The sequence below is a fragment of the Triticum urartu genome, chromosome 6A (genome assembly GCF_056163025.1).
Source record: "Triticum urartu cultivar PI428250 chromosome 6A, HENAU_Tu73, whole genome shotgun sequence".
NCBI classification, from domain to species: Eukaryota; Viridiplantae; Streptophyta; class Magnoliopsida; order Poales; family Poaceae; genus Triticum; species Triticum urartu.
Genome location: NC_141878.1, coordinates 591226738 through 591239494, shown reverse-complemented (window position 1 = coordinate 591239494; position 12757 = coordinate 591226738).

Sequence of the window (12757 nt, the reverse complement as noted above, 5' to 3'; positions counted from 1 at the left end):
GTGGTACGTCGTCGTGTCAGGGAGGAGGACGAGCACGTCCATCGCTACATGGTTGCGTTAGAGGGCGGCAGGTTCTCCAATACCTGGCAGTTTCTTCAGGGATCTCACTTCAGCTATGATCCTATGAGGGTTTCTTCTCTTTGGGTGTCCACCGCCTAGCCAGTGATGTACTATTCAATATTATATATTATTCGAGACGATGTATTCGAGATTAAATCTATTATTCGAGACGATGTATTCGAGATTAAATCTATTATTCGAGACGATGTATTCGAGATTAAATCTATTATTCGAGACGATGTATTCGAGATTATATCTATTATTCGAGACGATGTATTCGAGATTAAATCTATTATTCGAGACGATGTATTCGAGATTATATCTATTATTCGAGACGATGTATTCGAGATTATATCTATTATTCGATATTATACTAAATTGTTTTATATTTCTTTTGGCATAGTTAAATAAAAGCTATGGCGGACAATACCGACAGAGAGAGAGAACAGACCATGTTCGATATCATACGCGGGCCAGATGATGATCAGAATGAAGAAGATTTTGACGGCTCCGAATTTCTAAACAACACCGGAGAGGGTGATATGATATTCGATCGCGACGACCAAGAAGATGAAGTCATGAACTACGACGAACAACATGTTGATCCTGAAACAACAAACACCGGCGAGGTATATATATTTATATAAGCAGGAATCTGGTGATCATCGCATGTTTTAAATGAGTTGAAGATATATTAACGAATCGATCTTTCTTCTTTCAGCCATCCGGATCGAGCAAATCTTCAGGCAAAAGGACGAAACGAGGCCCGAACAAAAAGTTGAAGGAGGGCGTAAAGTACAATATCGAGGCATTCAAACCTAATGGCGAACCATTAGCGCCTAAGAAGATTGCGGACAAGTTCGTTCGTCAGTGCGGAGTTCTTGTGAAGGACCAACTCCCGATCTCCCTTCAAGAATGGAGAAAGCCAGCAAAGCCACGTCCAAATGTTACTTTTGTCGACGAGAATCAAAAAAAACTGCTTTGGGATACTCTCATGGAACATTTCACAGAAGCAGATGTGCGGAAAGTCAAGGACGCTGCTTTTAGGAAGATGGCGGTTGCATTCAAGAACCACAAGAGAACGACGTGGGAGAAGTACGTCAAGGGGGGAAGGAAGACTCCAGTATTCGAGGGGATACTAGAGAATCAAAGTGCTCATTGGGACGATTTCGTGAAATTCAAGGATTCAGAATTAGCTAAGGAACGGTCGAGAATAAACAAGAAGAATGCCGGAAAAAAGGATAAGTTCCATAAGCTGGGGCCAGGTGGCTACGCGGTGGCAATGCCTAAGTGGGATAAGTCTGAGAAAGAGATGGAGGATGCAAGTGTCACTCCGGTTACTAAGAGCTGGCCCCCCAGGTGCAGGACTTGGTTCTATGCGCATGGGGGGAGTTGGACCCGAAGACAGGCAATGTTTCGACGAAGGCATGTCTGAACGGAGCCGACGATGTGCTACTTGTTGCAATAGAAGAGGCTCGATCGGGGGTGTTCCAGCCCAACAGAGAGAACGACGAGCTTACGCGTGCCCTGGGAAATCCTGAACACCCGGGAAGAACACGAGGCAAGGGCACTATTTCGTGGTATGAGGGGTTTTTGGACTGGAACACCGACTACAGAACCCGTGCGAGAAAGAAGATTGCGGAGGAGAAGAAGAGGAAGATGGAGGAGGAGCAGAGGAAGCGGGACTATGAACGCCTTCAAGGCCTAGAAGCAAGTCAAGCGGAATTGGCAGCTAAATTCCAGCGGCAGCAGGAGCAGATCGACTCACTTAGCCAGCAAAGGGGGTCTCAGCAGCTGCAGCAGCTAGCGGATGATCCAGCATTGGATACCACCGCCCCATCCATGCCGAGAAGCAGCGTGGGTTCCGCCCCGGGCAACGCAGTGCTGGATAGATACCCCGTGGATGACATCACGGAGAACACTAACTGCGAGCTACACTTCAAAATGAAGAACATATCCATGAAGGTGGCGGACGCTGTTGCTTTTTCAAATTCCCCCGAGGCAACCTTCCATTGCAACCCGATTCCAGCGGGCTATGCTCGTGTCTTGGTTGATGAGGTCGTGGACCCATATTCGGAGCTACAGCTTGACATTCCTGGAGGTGACGACGAGCACACATTGGGAGAGGCCATACATCGTGTCATCCTATGGAGAAAGGATTGCATCATCTTTCGAAGGCCACCGACACCGCGTCACCCGACTCCTCGTCGAAGTCCGCCACCGAGTCAGCAGACTCCCGCTCCAAGTCCACCAACGCGTGAGGCCACTCCTCCTCCTCCAAGTCCGGCAAAGTGTCAGGCCACTCCTCCTCCAAGTCCGACACAGCGTCAGACGTCCACTCCTCCTCCAAGTCCGGCACAACCTCAGGCCACTCCTCCTCCAAGTCCGGCACAGCTTGAGGCCACTCCTCCTCGTCCAACTCAGCCCCGTCAGCCGTCTCCGCCGCCTCAGCAATCGCAGAAGAGACACCCCGCAGCTATGGTGCGTAGCGGTACGAGTCGAGGTGATAGTACAGGAAGTACAGGCGGAGGCAAGCGATATAAATATGGTCCAAACCTCAGTACTCCTCTTCCTGTGAGGGCTTACGACAGGACCGAGGAGCAAACCAATGCCATAGTGCGGGCAGAAGTCCACGCCCATTTTGGACCGAAACCGCCACCGCCGCCAAGGGAGAAAGTGCCTGTGGAAGTAGTTGACCACTTCATTCGTATGGCTCAACCACCAGCTCCTAAGCCTGTTGACACAGACTATGAGCGCCACATCAGGAAGTTACATCGACAACGTCTACAGAAGGAGGCGAGCTCGAGCTCGAGCAAACAACAAGCAGCTGTCAAAAATGCAGGAAAACCGTTGCCCAGCTGGGAAAACAGGCGGCGCAATTGATCCCCCCGCTTGTTGTGCCGCCAACAACACGTGACAGTACGCGCACCCAATATTATTGTGGCCAAACAGTTTACGTTCCCGAGGTGGGCGATGTGGTAATAACCCAGGAGCATATAATGCAGGCTGAAGAACTCAAGATCACTGTTGGACAACTCCTCGAGATCGAGGACATGCCTCTGATTACAAAGGAGGAAATAAAACGGAAATATATCCGGGGCCAACCTTTGGTCGAGCCAGAAGATGTCAAGAAGCTCCCAACGAGAATGTATGAATTGCATCAATGGTACATGGACATTACCAAGAGATCCGATCGAGAGTCCCTCATGGTGTATGTCAAGAAGGATGATTACTACCATGAGAAAGCTGTGGCCGTTGAGTATTCTGAACTGTTTCAGTTATACAATCAAGACGCACTCGACAAATCTATCGTCAGTTGCTATTGTCTGTAAGTGATTTCTTTCTGTAATTTAAGTCTCAAGCTAGCTGTAGTGATCCTTTTGATCAATCATTACGTGTAATTATCCTCACTATATTCTTTTCTGTGGTATTATGCAGGATGAAGATGTATGAAATGAGAAAAGGTGGACGCTATGGCATTGGGTTCATTGACCCAAACACCGTTAATGAATACACATGGAAAATAAACAAGCATCATGAAAAAGAGGTAGAGGACAGCATCCTAGAGTTCTTGAAGCGCCTCAAATACAATGAAGATATACTACTTCCTTACAACTTCCAGTGAGTCACACTTTCTTGTACTACAAATTCTCTGTTTTTGCCTACTAGCTAGCTACATGTTTTTGCTTACATATGCCCGCTTAATTAAGACATGCAAACGTGTGTGCATGCAGATTTCACTGGATCTTGTGTATCATTAAAGTTGACGCCGGAACAGTTGAAATACTGGACTCGCTACTCAAAGCAAATAGTGACTATAACATCTTGTTTGGGATAGTCAACAGGTAATTTCAATCATTATTAACTATATATCTCGGCCTATTTAGTTCGTCATTTCATGATATGAACTATTTAATAATCCCTTTATTCATTTTCTTTGTCGGCGGGCAGGGCTTGGGCAAGGTTCATCAGCGTCACGGAAGGCGAATGGAAACCACAGCTGAAATGGTTTCGAGCCAAGGTAAGTAATTAAGTAGTACTAGCTAGCTAGCTAGCTGCCATCTCTTTAATTATCATGCTTGATTAATTATTATCTGATCAAATTAAATTCCATTCTCGTAATAAAGGCCCTGAAGCAGGCGCAGGGGACTGATCTGTGTGCATTCTGCGTTTGCGAGAATATTCGCATGATGGCGTCCGAAAGGAGCAGATCTCAAAGACAGGAATGGGTACGCTTGTCAAAACACTATTCACAATTTTTACACCATTATCGATATCTAGTCACACAACTAATACACATGCATATTGATCTCCTTCTTAACAGTTCAAAGAGGTGCGGGACAAGCTCCTAGAAACGGAGCGCGTAGAAGCACTTCAAGAGGAAATAGCGGGATTTTTGCTCGACCAGGTCATAAATCCGAAGGGAGAATACTATTACCCGCTACCGCCCCCATCGACCAGGTCATGAACCACTTCCAATTGTCATCGTGCTCCGAAGGCACCAATCAGGCTAATGCCACTGGCTCCGAAGGCAACATGCATATGTAGGAGAAATTGTATATAGCTATACATGTGTGTATGTGTGAATTAATATGGTGGTTTGTGAGACATGATTGATGATATATATATGATTGGTTCTACTAGAAATTCTATTTATATATATATATATATATGCATAACGTGTACAATGTGTAGTACCGTAAAATACCAGCAAACGAAAAAGAATTAAAATGGAAAACACAAAATTAAATGAAAAAGAAATCATAAAACCAAAAACCCCCCAAACATTTTAGTACCGGTTGGTGTTACCAACCGGTACTAAAGGGCTCCCGGCCCCCGGAGCTGGCTCGTGCCACGTGGTTGCCCTTTAGCACCGGTTCGTGCTGAACCGATACTAAAGGGGGGGGGCCTTTAGTGCCGAAATTTTAGTGCCGGTTACCTAACCGGCACTAAAGGGCCTTACGAACTGGTGCTATTGCCCGGTTCTGCACTAGTGGGGGGGGGCACCGCACACGGCTAAGGAACGATCACGAAGATCAACTTGTGTGTCTATGGGGTGCCCCCCTGCCCCCGTATATAAAGGAGCAAGCAGGAGGGGGCCGGCCAAGAGGAGGAGGCGCGCCCAAGGGGGGAGTCCTACTCCCACCGGGAGTAGGACTCCTCCTTTCCTATTTTTTTAGAGATTCCTCCTTTCCTAGTAGGAGTAGGAGAGAAGGAAGGGGAAGGGAGAAGGGAAGGAAGGAGGGGGCGCAGCCCCTCCCCTTAGTCCAATTCGGACTAGGCCTTGGGGGCGTGCGGCCTGCCCTAGGCAGCCCCTCTCTCTTTCCCGTATGGCCCAATAAGGCCCAATACTTCTCCCGGCGAATTCCCATAACTCTCCGGTACTCCGAAAAATACCCGAATCACTCGGAACCTTTCCGAAGTCCGAATATAGTCGTCCAATATATCGATCTTTACGTCTCGACCATTTCGACACTCCTCGTCATGTCCCCGATCTCATCCGGGACTCCGAACTCCTTCGGTACATCAAAACTCATAAACTCATAATATAACTGTCATCGAAACCTTAAGCGTGCGGACCCTACGGGTTCGAGAACAATGCAGACATGATCGAGACACGTCTCCAGTCAATAACCAATAGCGGACCCTGGATGCTCATATTGGCTCCTACATATTCTACGAAGATCTTTATCGGTCAGACTGCACAACAACATACGTTGTTCCCTTTGTCATCGGTATGTTACTTGCCCGAGATTCGATCGTTGGTATCTCAATACCTAGTTCAATCTCGTTACCGGCAAGTCTATTTTCTCGTTCCGTAATACATCATCTCACAACTAACTCATTAGTTGCAATGCTTGCAAGGCTTATGTGATGTTCATTACCGAGAGGGCCCAGAGATACCTCTCCGGCAATCGGAGTGACAAATCCTAATCTCGAAATATGCCAACCCAACATGTACCTTTGGAGACACCTGTAGAGCTCCTTTATAATCACCCAGTTACGTTGTGAGATTTGGTAGCACACAAAGTGTTCCTCCGGCAAACGGGAGTTGCATAATCTCATAGTCATAGGAACATGTATAAGTCATGAAGAAAGCAATAGCAACATACTAAACGATCGGGTGCTAAGCTAATGGAATGGGTCATGTCAATCACATTATTCTCCTAATGATGTGATCCCGTTAATCAAATGACAACACATGTCTATGGTTAGGAAACATAACCATCTTCGATTAACGAGCTAGTCAAGTAGAGGCATACTAGTGACGTTTAGTTTGTCTATGTATTCACACAAGTATTATGTTTCCGGTTAATACAATTCTAGCATCAATAATAAACATTTATCATGATATAAGGAAATAAAATAATAACTTTATTATTGCCTCTAGGGCATATTTCCTTCAAGATCCGCTCTCACCAGATGCGTCATCGGGATCCATGCAGGATCCAGCGCCTGTCGGGTGGTCCACCACACGGGACCCCGAGCCAGTCGGCTGACGCAGGCGCCACACATAGCACGTGGGTGGATCGGGGAAGCGGCTCATCAGTTGCCGCGTGGGGCCCGGAGATTGGCGCGGGCCATCAGCGCCCGCTGATTGGTCGGAGGCGTGGCGCGCTCCCGAGTCAGGGCGGGCGACCCGAGCGCTGTCGGGCGTGTCGTTGTCAGGCGCAGGTCCAAGGGGCGTCAATCCCGAAGGAGATCGCCTGCAGGACTGGTGCGGCCCGGATCCCGAGGAAGATATGTTCCCCGAGGGCCTGCACATGAAATATGGCTCGTTTGGAGCCGTTTCTTCACTGTTTTCATCACCGCGACCACCATTGGCTTCGCTGTTTTCTCCTGCATCATCACATAGCTCAAGCAAACTGTTATGAGGATTAGTTGGCATGTGGTCATTATAGTTATCTTCCCCAAAGGCACCTATGAGATGTGGTGGCAAAAGGAGAATTTCTTGGCGAAGCACAAAGCACCGGCGTTTGGATGTAGATCAGCAAAGGGAAATTTTGTCTCGTCAAACACGACATCTCTACAGATATAGACTCATCCAGTGGAAACATCAAGGCACTTGACTCCTTTATGTTGAGGGCTATAGCCCAAGAAGACACACTGTTTTGAGCGAAACATAAGTTTACGATTGTTGTAGGGTCTAAGGTTTGGCCAGCATGCGCACCCAAAGACACGAAGTGATGTGTAATCGGGTTTGATGTGTAGGAGTCTTTCTACCGGTGTTTCATGATTAATGACACGACTAGGAAGCATGTTTATGAGATGAACAGCGGTAAGAAAAGCCTCTTCCCAAAATTTGAGGGGCATAGATGCGCCGGCCAAGAGAGCTAGACCAACCTCAACAATGTGCCTATGTTTTCTTTCAGCAGATCCATTCTACTGATGAGCATGAGGACAAGAAACTTGGTGAGAGATTCCAAGAGTTTGGAAGAACGAATTTAATTTTTCGTATTCCCCTCCCCAATCGGATTGAACGGCAATGATTTTGCTATTAAACTTTCGTTCAACAAGAGCTTGGAAGTTGTGAAACACTTGAAAAACCTCGGATCTTTTTTTAAGTAGATAGATCCAAGAATACTTGCTATAGTCATCAATAAAGCTAACATAGTAAGTATGCCTACCAACAGAACTTGGAGCAGGACCCCAAACATCAGAAAAGATAAGTTGCAACGGTTTGGTAGAAATACTTGTGGAAATTGGATAAGGTAATTGATGGCTTTTAGCCTTTTGACAAGAATCACAAATTGTTTCGACATCACGCTCTCCAACATATGGGAGCTTATTCTTCCTAAGCAATCATTCAACTAAAGAAAAAGATGCATGCCCTAATCTATCATGCCACCTTGTCGAGGAGATTTTGGTGACACCATAAGCTTGCTTATTTATTCTTCTAAACTCCGGAATCAATGGGTAAAGCCCGCGAACACATCTACCTCGGTAGAGCACCTTCCTCGTTGCCTGATCCTTGATCAAAAAGAAAGAAGGGTGAAACTCGAGAAAAACATGATTGTCAATGGAAATATGATGAACAGAGAGTAGATTCTTAGATGCACTAAGGACATGAAGAATATTTCTTAGATGAATCTTTCGGTGAGGGGTTTGAAAAACTGAATGACCAACATGTTTGATCCTCATACCTGATCCGCTTGCTGTATGTATCTGGTCTTGGCCACGGTACTTCTCCCGCATAGTCACTTTTTCAAGTTCACCGGTGATGTGATTTGTAGCGCCACTATCAACATACCAGTTTGTATCAACCCCGTATGAGGCTTCTGCAGCACCAGCGACCTTCTCATCTTGCGAGGACTCTCCTTCATCCTCCTCAAACCGGTACCAGCAATCCCTTGCCGAGTGACCGATCTTGCCGCAGATTTGACACTTGACAGCGTCGGGGCGGCTCTTGGAGTTGTTGTGACGACCCTTGTTGTTGGTGTAGGAGGGCCGCCCACGAGAGGCGCTGTTGTTGGAGTTGCCGCTACCACCACCGCTGTTCTTTCCCTTGTTGCACGGAGGGCCACGGTAGCCACGTGAGCCACCACGACCACCACGAACGGCGGCGTTGGCTGGCGGAGCTCTTGAACCCGGCGTTGTTGCCAGCACCATGGAACATAGCAATGCACTGGTCGAAGTTGCTTACTTGAGCGAACAGGTCATCGATCGTGACCGGCTCTTTACGGGCGTCGAGTGCCAACACCAGCGGCTCGTACTCCATATCCAGCCCTGCCAGGATGTAGGAGATGACTTCATCGTCATCCAGCGGCTTGCCAGCGGCCGCCAGTTCGTCGGCGAGGGAGCGGATGTGGGCGAAGTAGGCGCCCACCGTTTGCGTGCCCTTTTGTGCGTTGGAGAGGGCGATCCTGATGTTGTTGATGCGGGATCGGGACTGGGACGAGAACATGCTCGCCACAGCAGTCCAGAGCTCATGCGCCTTGCGGATCGAAGTCACCTGGATAAGAACTTCTCGAGAGAGATTAACCAACATATGGCCAAGTACCTGCTGATCTTCCCTTACCCAGGCTTGATATAGAGGGTTCGGGATGGCTTCCTCCTTGCCATCTTTATCCTTGGTGACGAGGAACTTCTCCGGTTCCTTGATGGATCCGTCGACGTAGCCAAACAGGCCAGCGCCGATGAGCTGGGGCGTGATCTGAGCACGCCAGAGGACATAGTTCGTCCTGGTGAGCTTCTCTGTTACCTGACCATGGATGGTGGGTACAGGAGCGACGGCAGAAGACGACATGGTTGGAGCTAGGGTTTGATGGATGCTAGATGTTGTGGAAGAAGGAGGCTCTGGTTACCATGTAAAGATGCGATAAACGTCTTGCCTCGGTGCGAGGGGACGTGGTTCGTGTTTATAGGCAGGGGCGCAGAACCCTGTAGCACATACAAGAGATAGAGTACATCTTGGAGAAGAAGAAAGAGAGAGGTAGAGTTAGCCACGGTTTAAGCTAGAGTTATCTAGGCCAACAAACTACCAGAATATCTCCAAGAGATCTACCACGTTACAACTCTGAACTATGCGCTAAACCTGAACCGAACCTGAACCTTGTATGTTTAACACGTACTTCCAGTTTTCAGTGTTCAAAATACAACTGTCACATAGTTTTTGGATGCAAACAGAAAGTAATCACAATAACAGAAATTCAGACAAGGAACTAAACCACAAAGTTATCACAGTTTCTTTAGATTGGCAACAAACAGGATTGATCTACGAACTGTTGAGCAAGACGAACTTACTATCAGGAACAAAAATAACTACTGTCGTCATGGCAATTAACACAAACACTTGCGAAGAGATCAACATAGATTCTCCCAAGTTACAGGATAGATCTCCAACTTCAGTTTCTCACGACACAAAAACTTCTGAAGAGTTCAACACGGATTCTCCCAAGTTCACAGGGAATTGGTTTTTGTCGCCCAAGAGTTCAGCAATGAAGTAGTCCAAAAGCCGAGCTCTGCTGGATTGCAGAGCTGACGAAGCAGGGGAGAAGTAGAGCTCCAAAAGAACTAGTCACCGATGATGTGCATTATGGGCTTTGACAGCAAAGCTGAGTCTTGAGATTTGGTCAAGTGAACCGCTTCTGTGTTTGGCTTAAGATCAGTGTGTACACAAGGCTGTAAGGTTGTGCATCTTTAACCTGAAAGGAATGGATCATCACACGATTTGGCTTAAGACTGTTCCAGAACTGAAGCAGAGTATGTCAGAGTGAATCAATGAAACGGAGAATAAATGATGTATACTATTTTAGCATCCATCTCTTCTGGATTTCTGCCCTCGATATATACTTTCTGGCACGACAAGACCGCAATGGCAATTATATATTTCCCCCTGAAGCGACGCCCATCTACCCCTCGCACACCTCGCGTCGCCTCCCCCCGGGCGACGCCAGGGGCCCCAACCCTAGCGCCGCCAGCACCTCTCCCTCCACCCCTTCCTGCCGCCGCTGCCGCCGGCGTGGGCCACGGTGGCGGCGGGTCCGGTGCGAAAGGTTCTGGGCGGGGGAGGCGGCGGATCCCATCTGAGGCGGCGGGGGCGGCCCTTCTCATGCGATCCAACGGCGGTGGCTAGGATGGAGTTTTCGGCTGTGCGGCGGGGGCCCGAGCACCATTGCCGGCAGAGCGGCGGCCCTGCATGGACGGCGGCGGTGGCAGCGCCCCATCCGGCGAGGTGGGCTGTCCTACTCATGATGGTGACGACGGCTACTGCGGATCCAATGCCCCGTTTGGATCCGTCGCGGGGAGGCCTTTCGCCGACCGGCGGCGCGTGGAGGGACCGGTGAGGAGATGCCGGATCTCCGCCGGAGTACTGACGGCAACATACGTCTTCGTGGCGAGGTTCCGCTCGGTTCCAGCCAGCCACGAGGTCGGGAAGACGTGGCTTCCGGTGAAAATCGCGCCAGACTGCGGTCTTGGCGGACGATGGCGGCGTCTCAGATGTCGTTTCCTTCTGGAGGCATCGTCGTTGCAGGTCTCATCAACCTGATCGGGAAGTTCCGGGGGAAACCCTAGATCTGGGTCTACCGGATCGGACGATGACGGTGCTATCGGTACCGTTCTCCCTCTTGGGGGCATCGTTTTGGAGCGAGTGCTGGTTGGAGGGGACAAGAGGAGGAGCGGTGTTTCATCTGCTCCATTGATGACGGCGGATCTCGGCGGCGTGGCGCAGTGGAGACTCGGCGCCTGATGAGCGGAGATGGACTCGCACAGGAGGGTGACGCTGCCTGGCGTCATGGTGGCGTCGGCGGCGGTTGGACCGGCCAAGGTTGATGCAGCAGTATAGCTCTAAAGATGGATTCGTGGCAGGTGGCTGTGGCGGCCTCATACCCGGCAGGGGTCCTGGTTGAGAAGCACGCCGGACTGGTGGGTGCCCATACCCGGCAGGCGTCCTGGGTGGGACCTCAAGTCTTTAGATGTTTAGGTTTGGCTGCGTAGTCTGTTTGGTATTAGGCCCAGACTTTCAGCGCCCCTACATCAACTGGATAGGGATAGCGACAGTTGTTGCTTAGTTTGGTGGCTTTAGACTTATTGTTGTATGACTTTATACGGTCTTGTGTCAATAATTAATAAAGTGGCCGTATGCATCGTCCAGATGCAGAGGCCGGGGGTCGTCCTCCTTTTCTAAAAGAAAAAATATTTCCCCCTCCAATATTACTCCAATTATGTATCCTCCATGTGTAGAGCTAGACCTCATCTTTGGACTCCAATTATATATACTTTCTGGCACGACAAGACCACAAAGCTTTGCTTTCCCACAGAAGACGTGCTACATCATTCAGATGATTGATTACAGCGCACGTGTGTATGCTTCTGCAGTTCCCTGATTAATAGACAGATTCAGCACCTGGTTAGCGTGTCTTTTTGTTTTGTTTGAAATTCCGGGCCAATGTATGAAAATTAACAAACTCATGTACACTGTGTGTAGTGTAAAGAAAGCTTAGAATGCTGAATTTAGATAATACAGCTTGGTAGAACAACACTTACAATGACTTTGGCCCTGTTTGGATCATGGGGTTAGAGCTAGTTTGGATTAGTTGGGGGCTTAAATAATTCAAAAGTATCCAAACAGGTATGGTTAGAATGGGTTAGTTCCATCTAACCCAACTATTCCGGTGGAGAGGTGCTTATTTGAGTTAGAGTGGGTTAGAAAATAACTCTAACTCTAACTGTGTTAGAGTATCCAAACAGGGCCTTTGATGCGGGCAAGTCTGGTTCGCACAATAGCATCAATTCACTGTTGTCAAAAAAATTGTGGCATCTGGGGACCAGTGAGTTTCTGTATACACTGGCAAAGTCTTGATGCTCTCTTGGGACTAGTGAAAGCAGAGCATCTGGCATTCTTGAAGCAGAGCATCTCTCTGCTGAGCTGATTCTGGGCTGATTCCCGAGGAGTGGATTCGAGGTTTTGGTGTTCGTTCGGTCTATACACTTTGGGAGCACCTGATGGTTCTTGATTTCTGTCCATGTGCCATGTCAATGTCAGACTGACTGAACCTCGGGCACTCTGCTGATCCTGGTGGTGCTTTGCTGAAACAGAGACCCCTCTATCATATAACTGCTTTTGCTTGTTTGCTTGTAAAACAGGGAGTGCCTACTTTCAACATTTTTCAGTTCGTTTTCTTTTACAGGCTGAAGACCAAAAAGTCTGCTGCAGCAGTTCATCCGATTTTCCCAAGCATGTACCACATAAAAT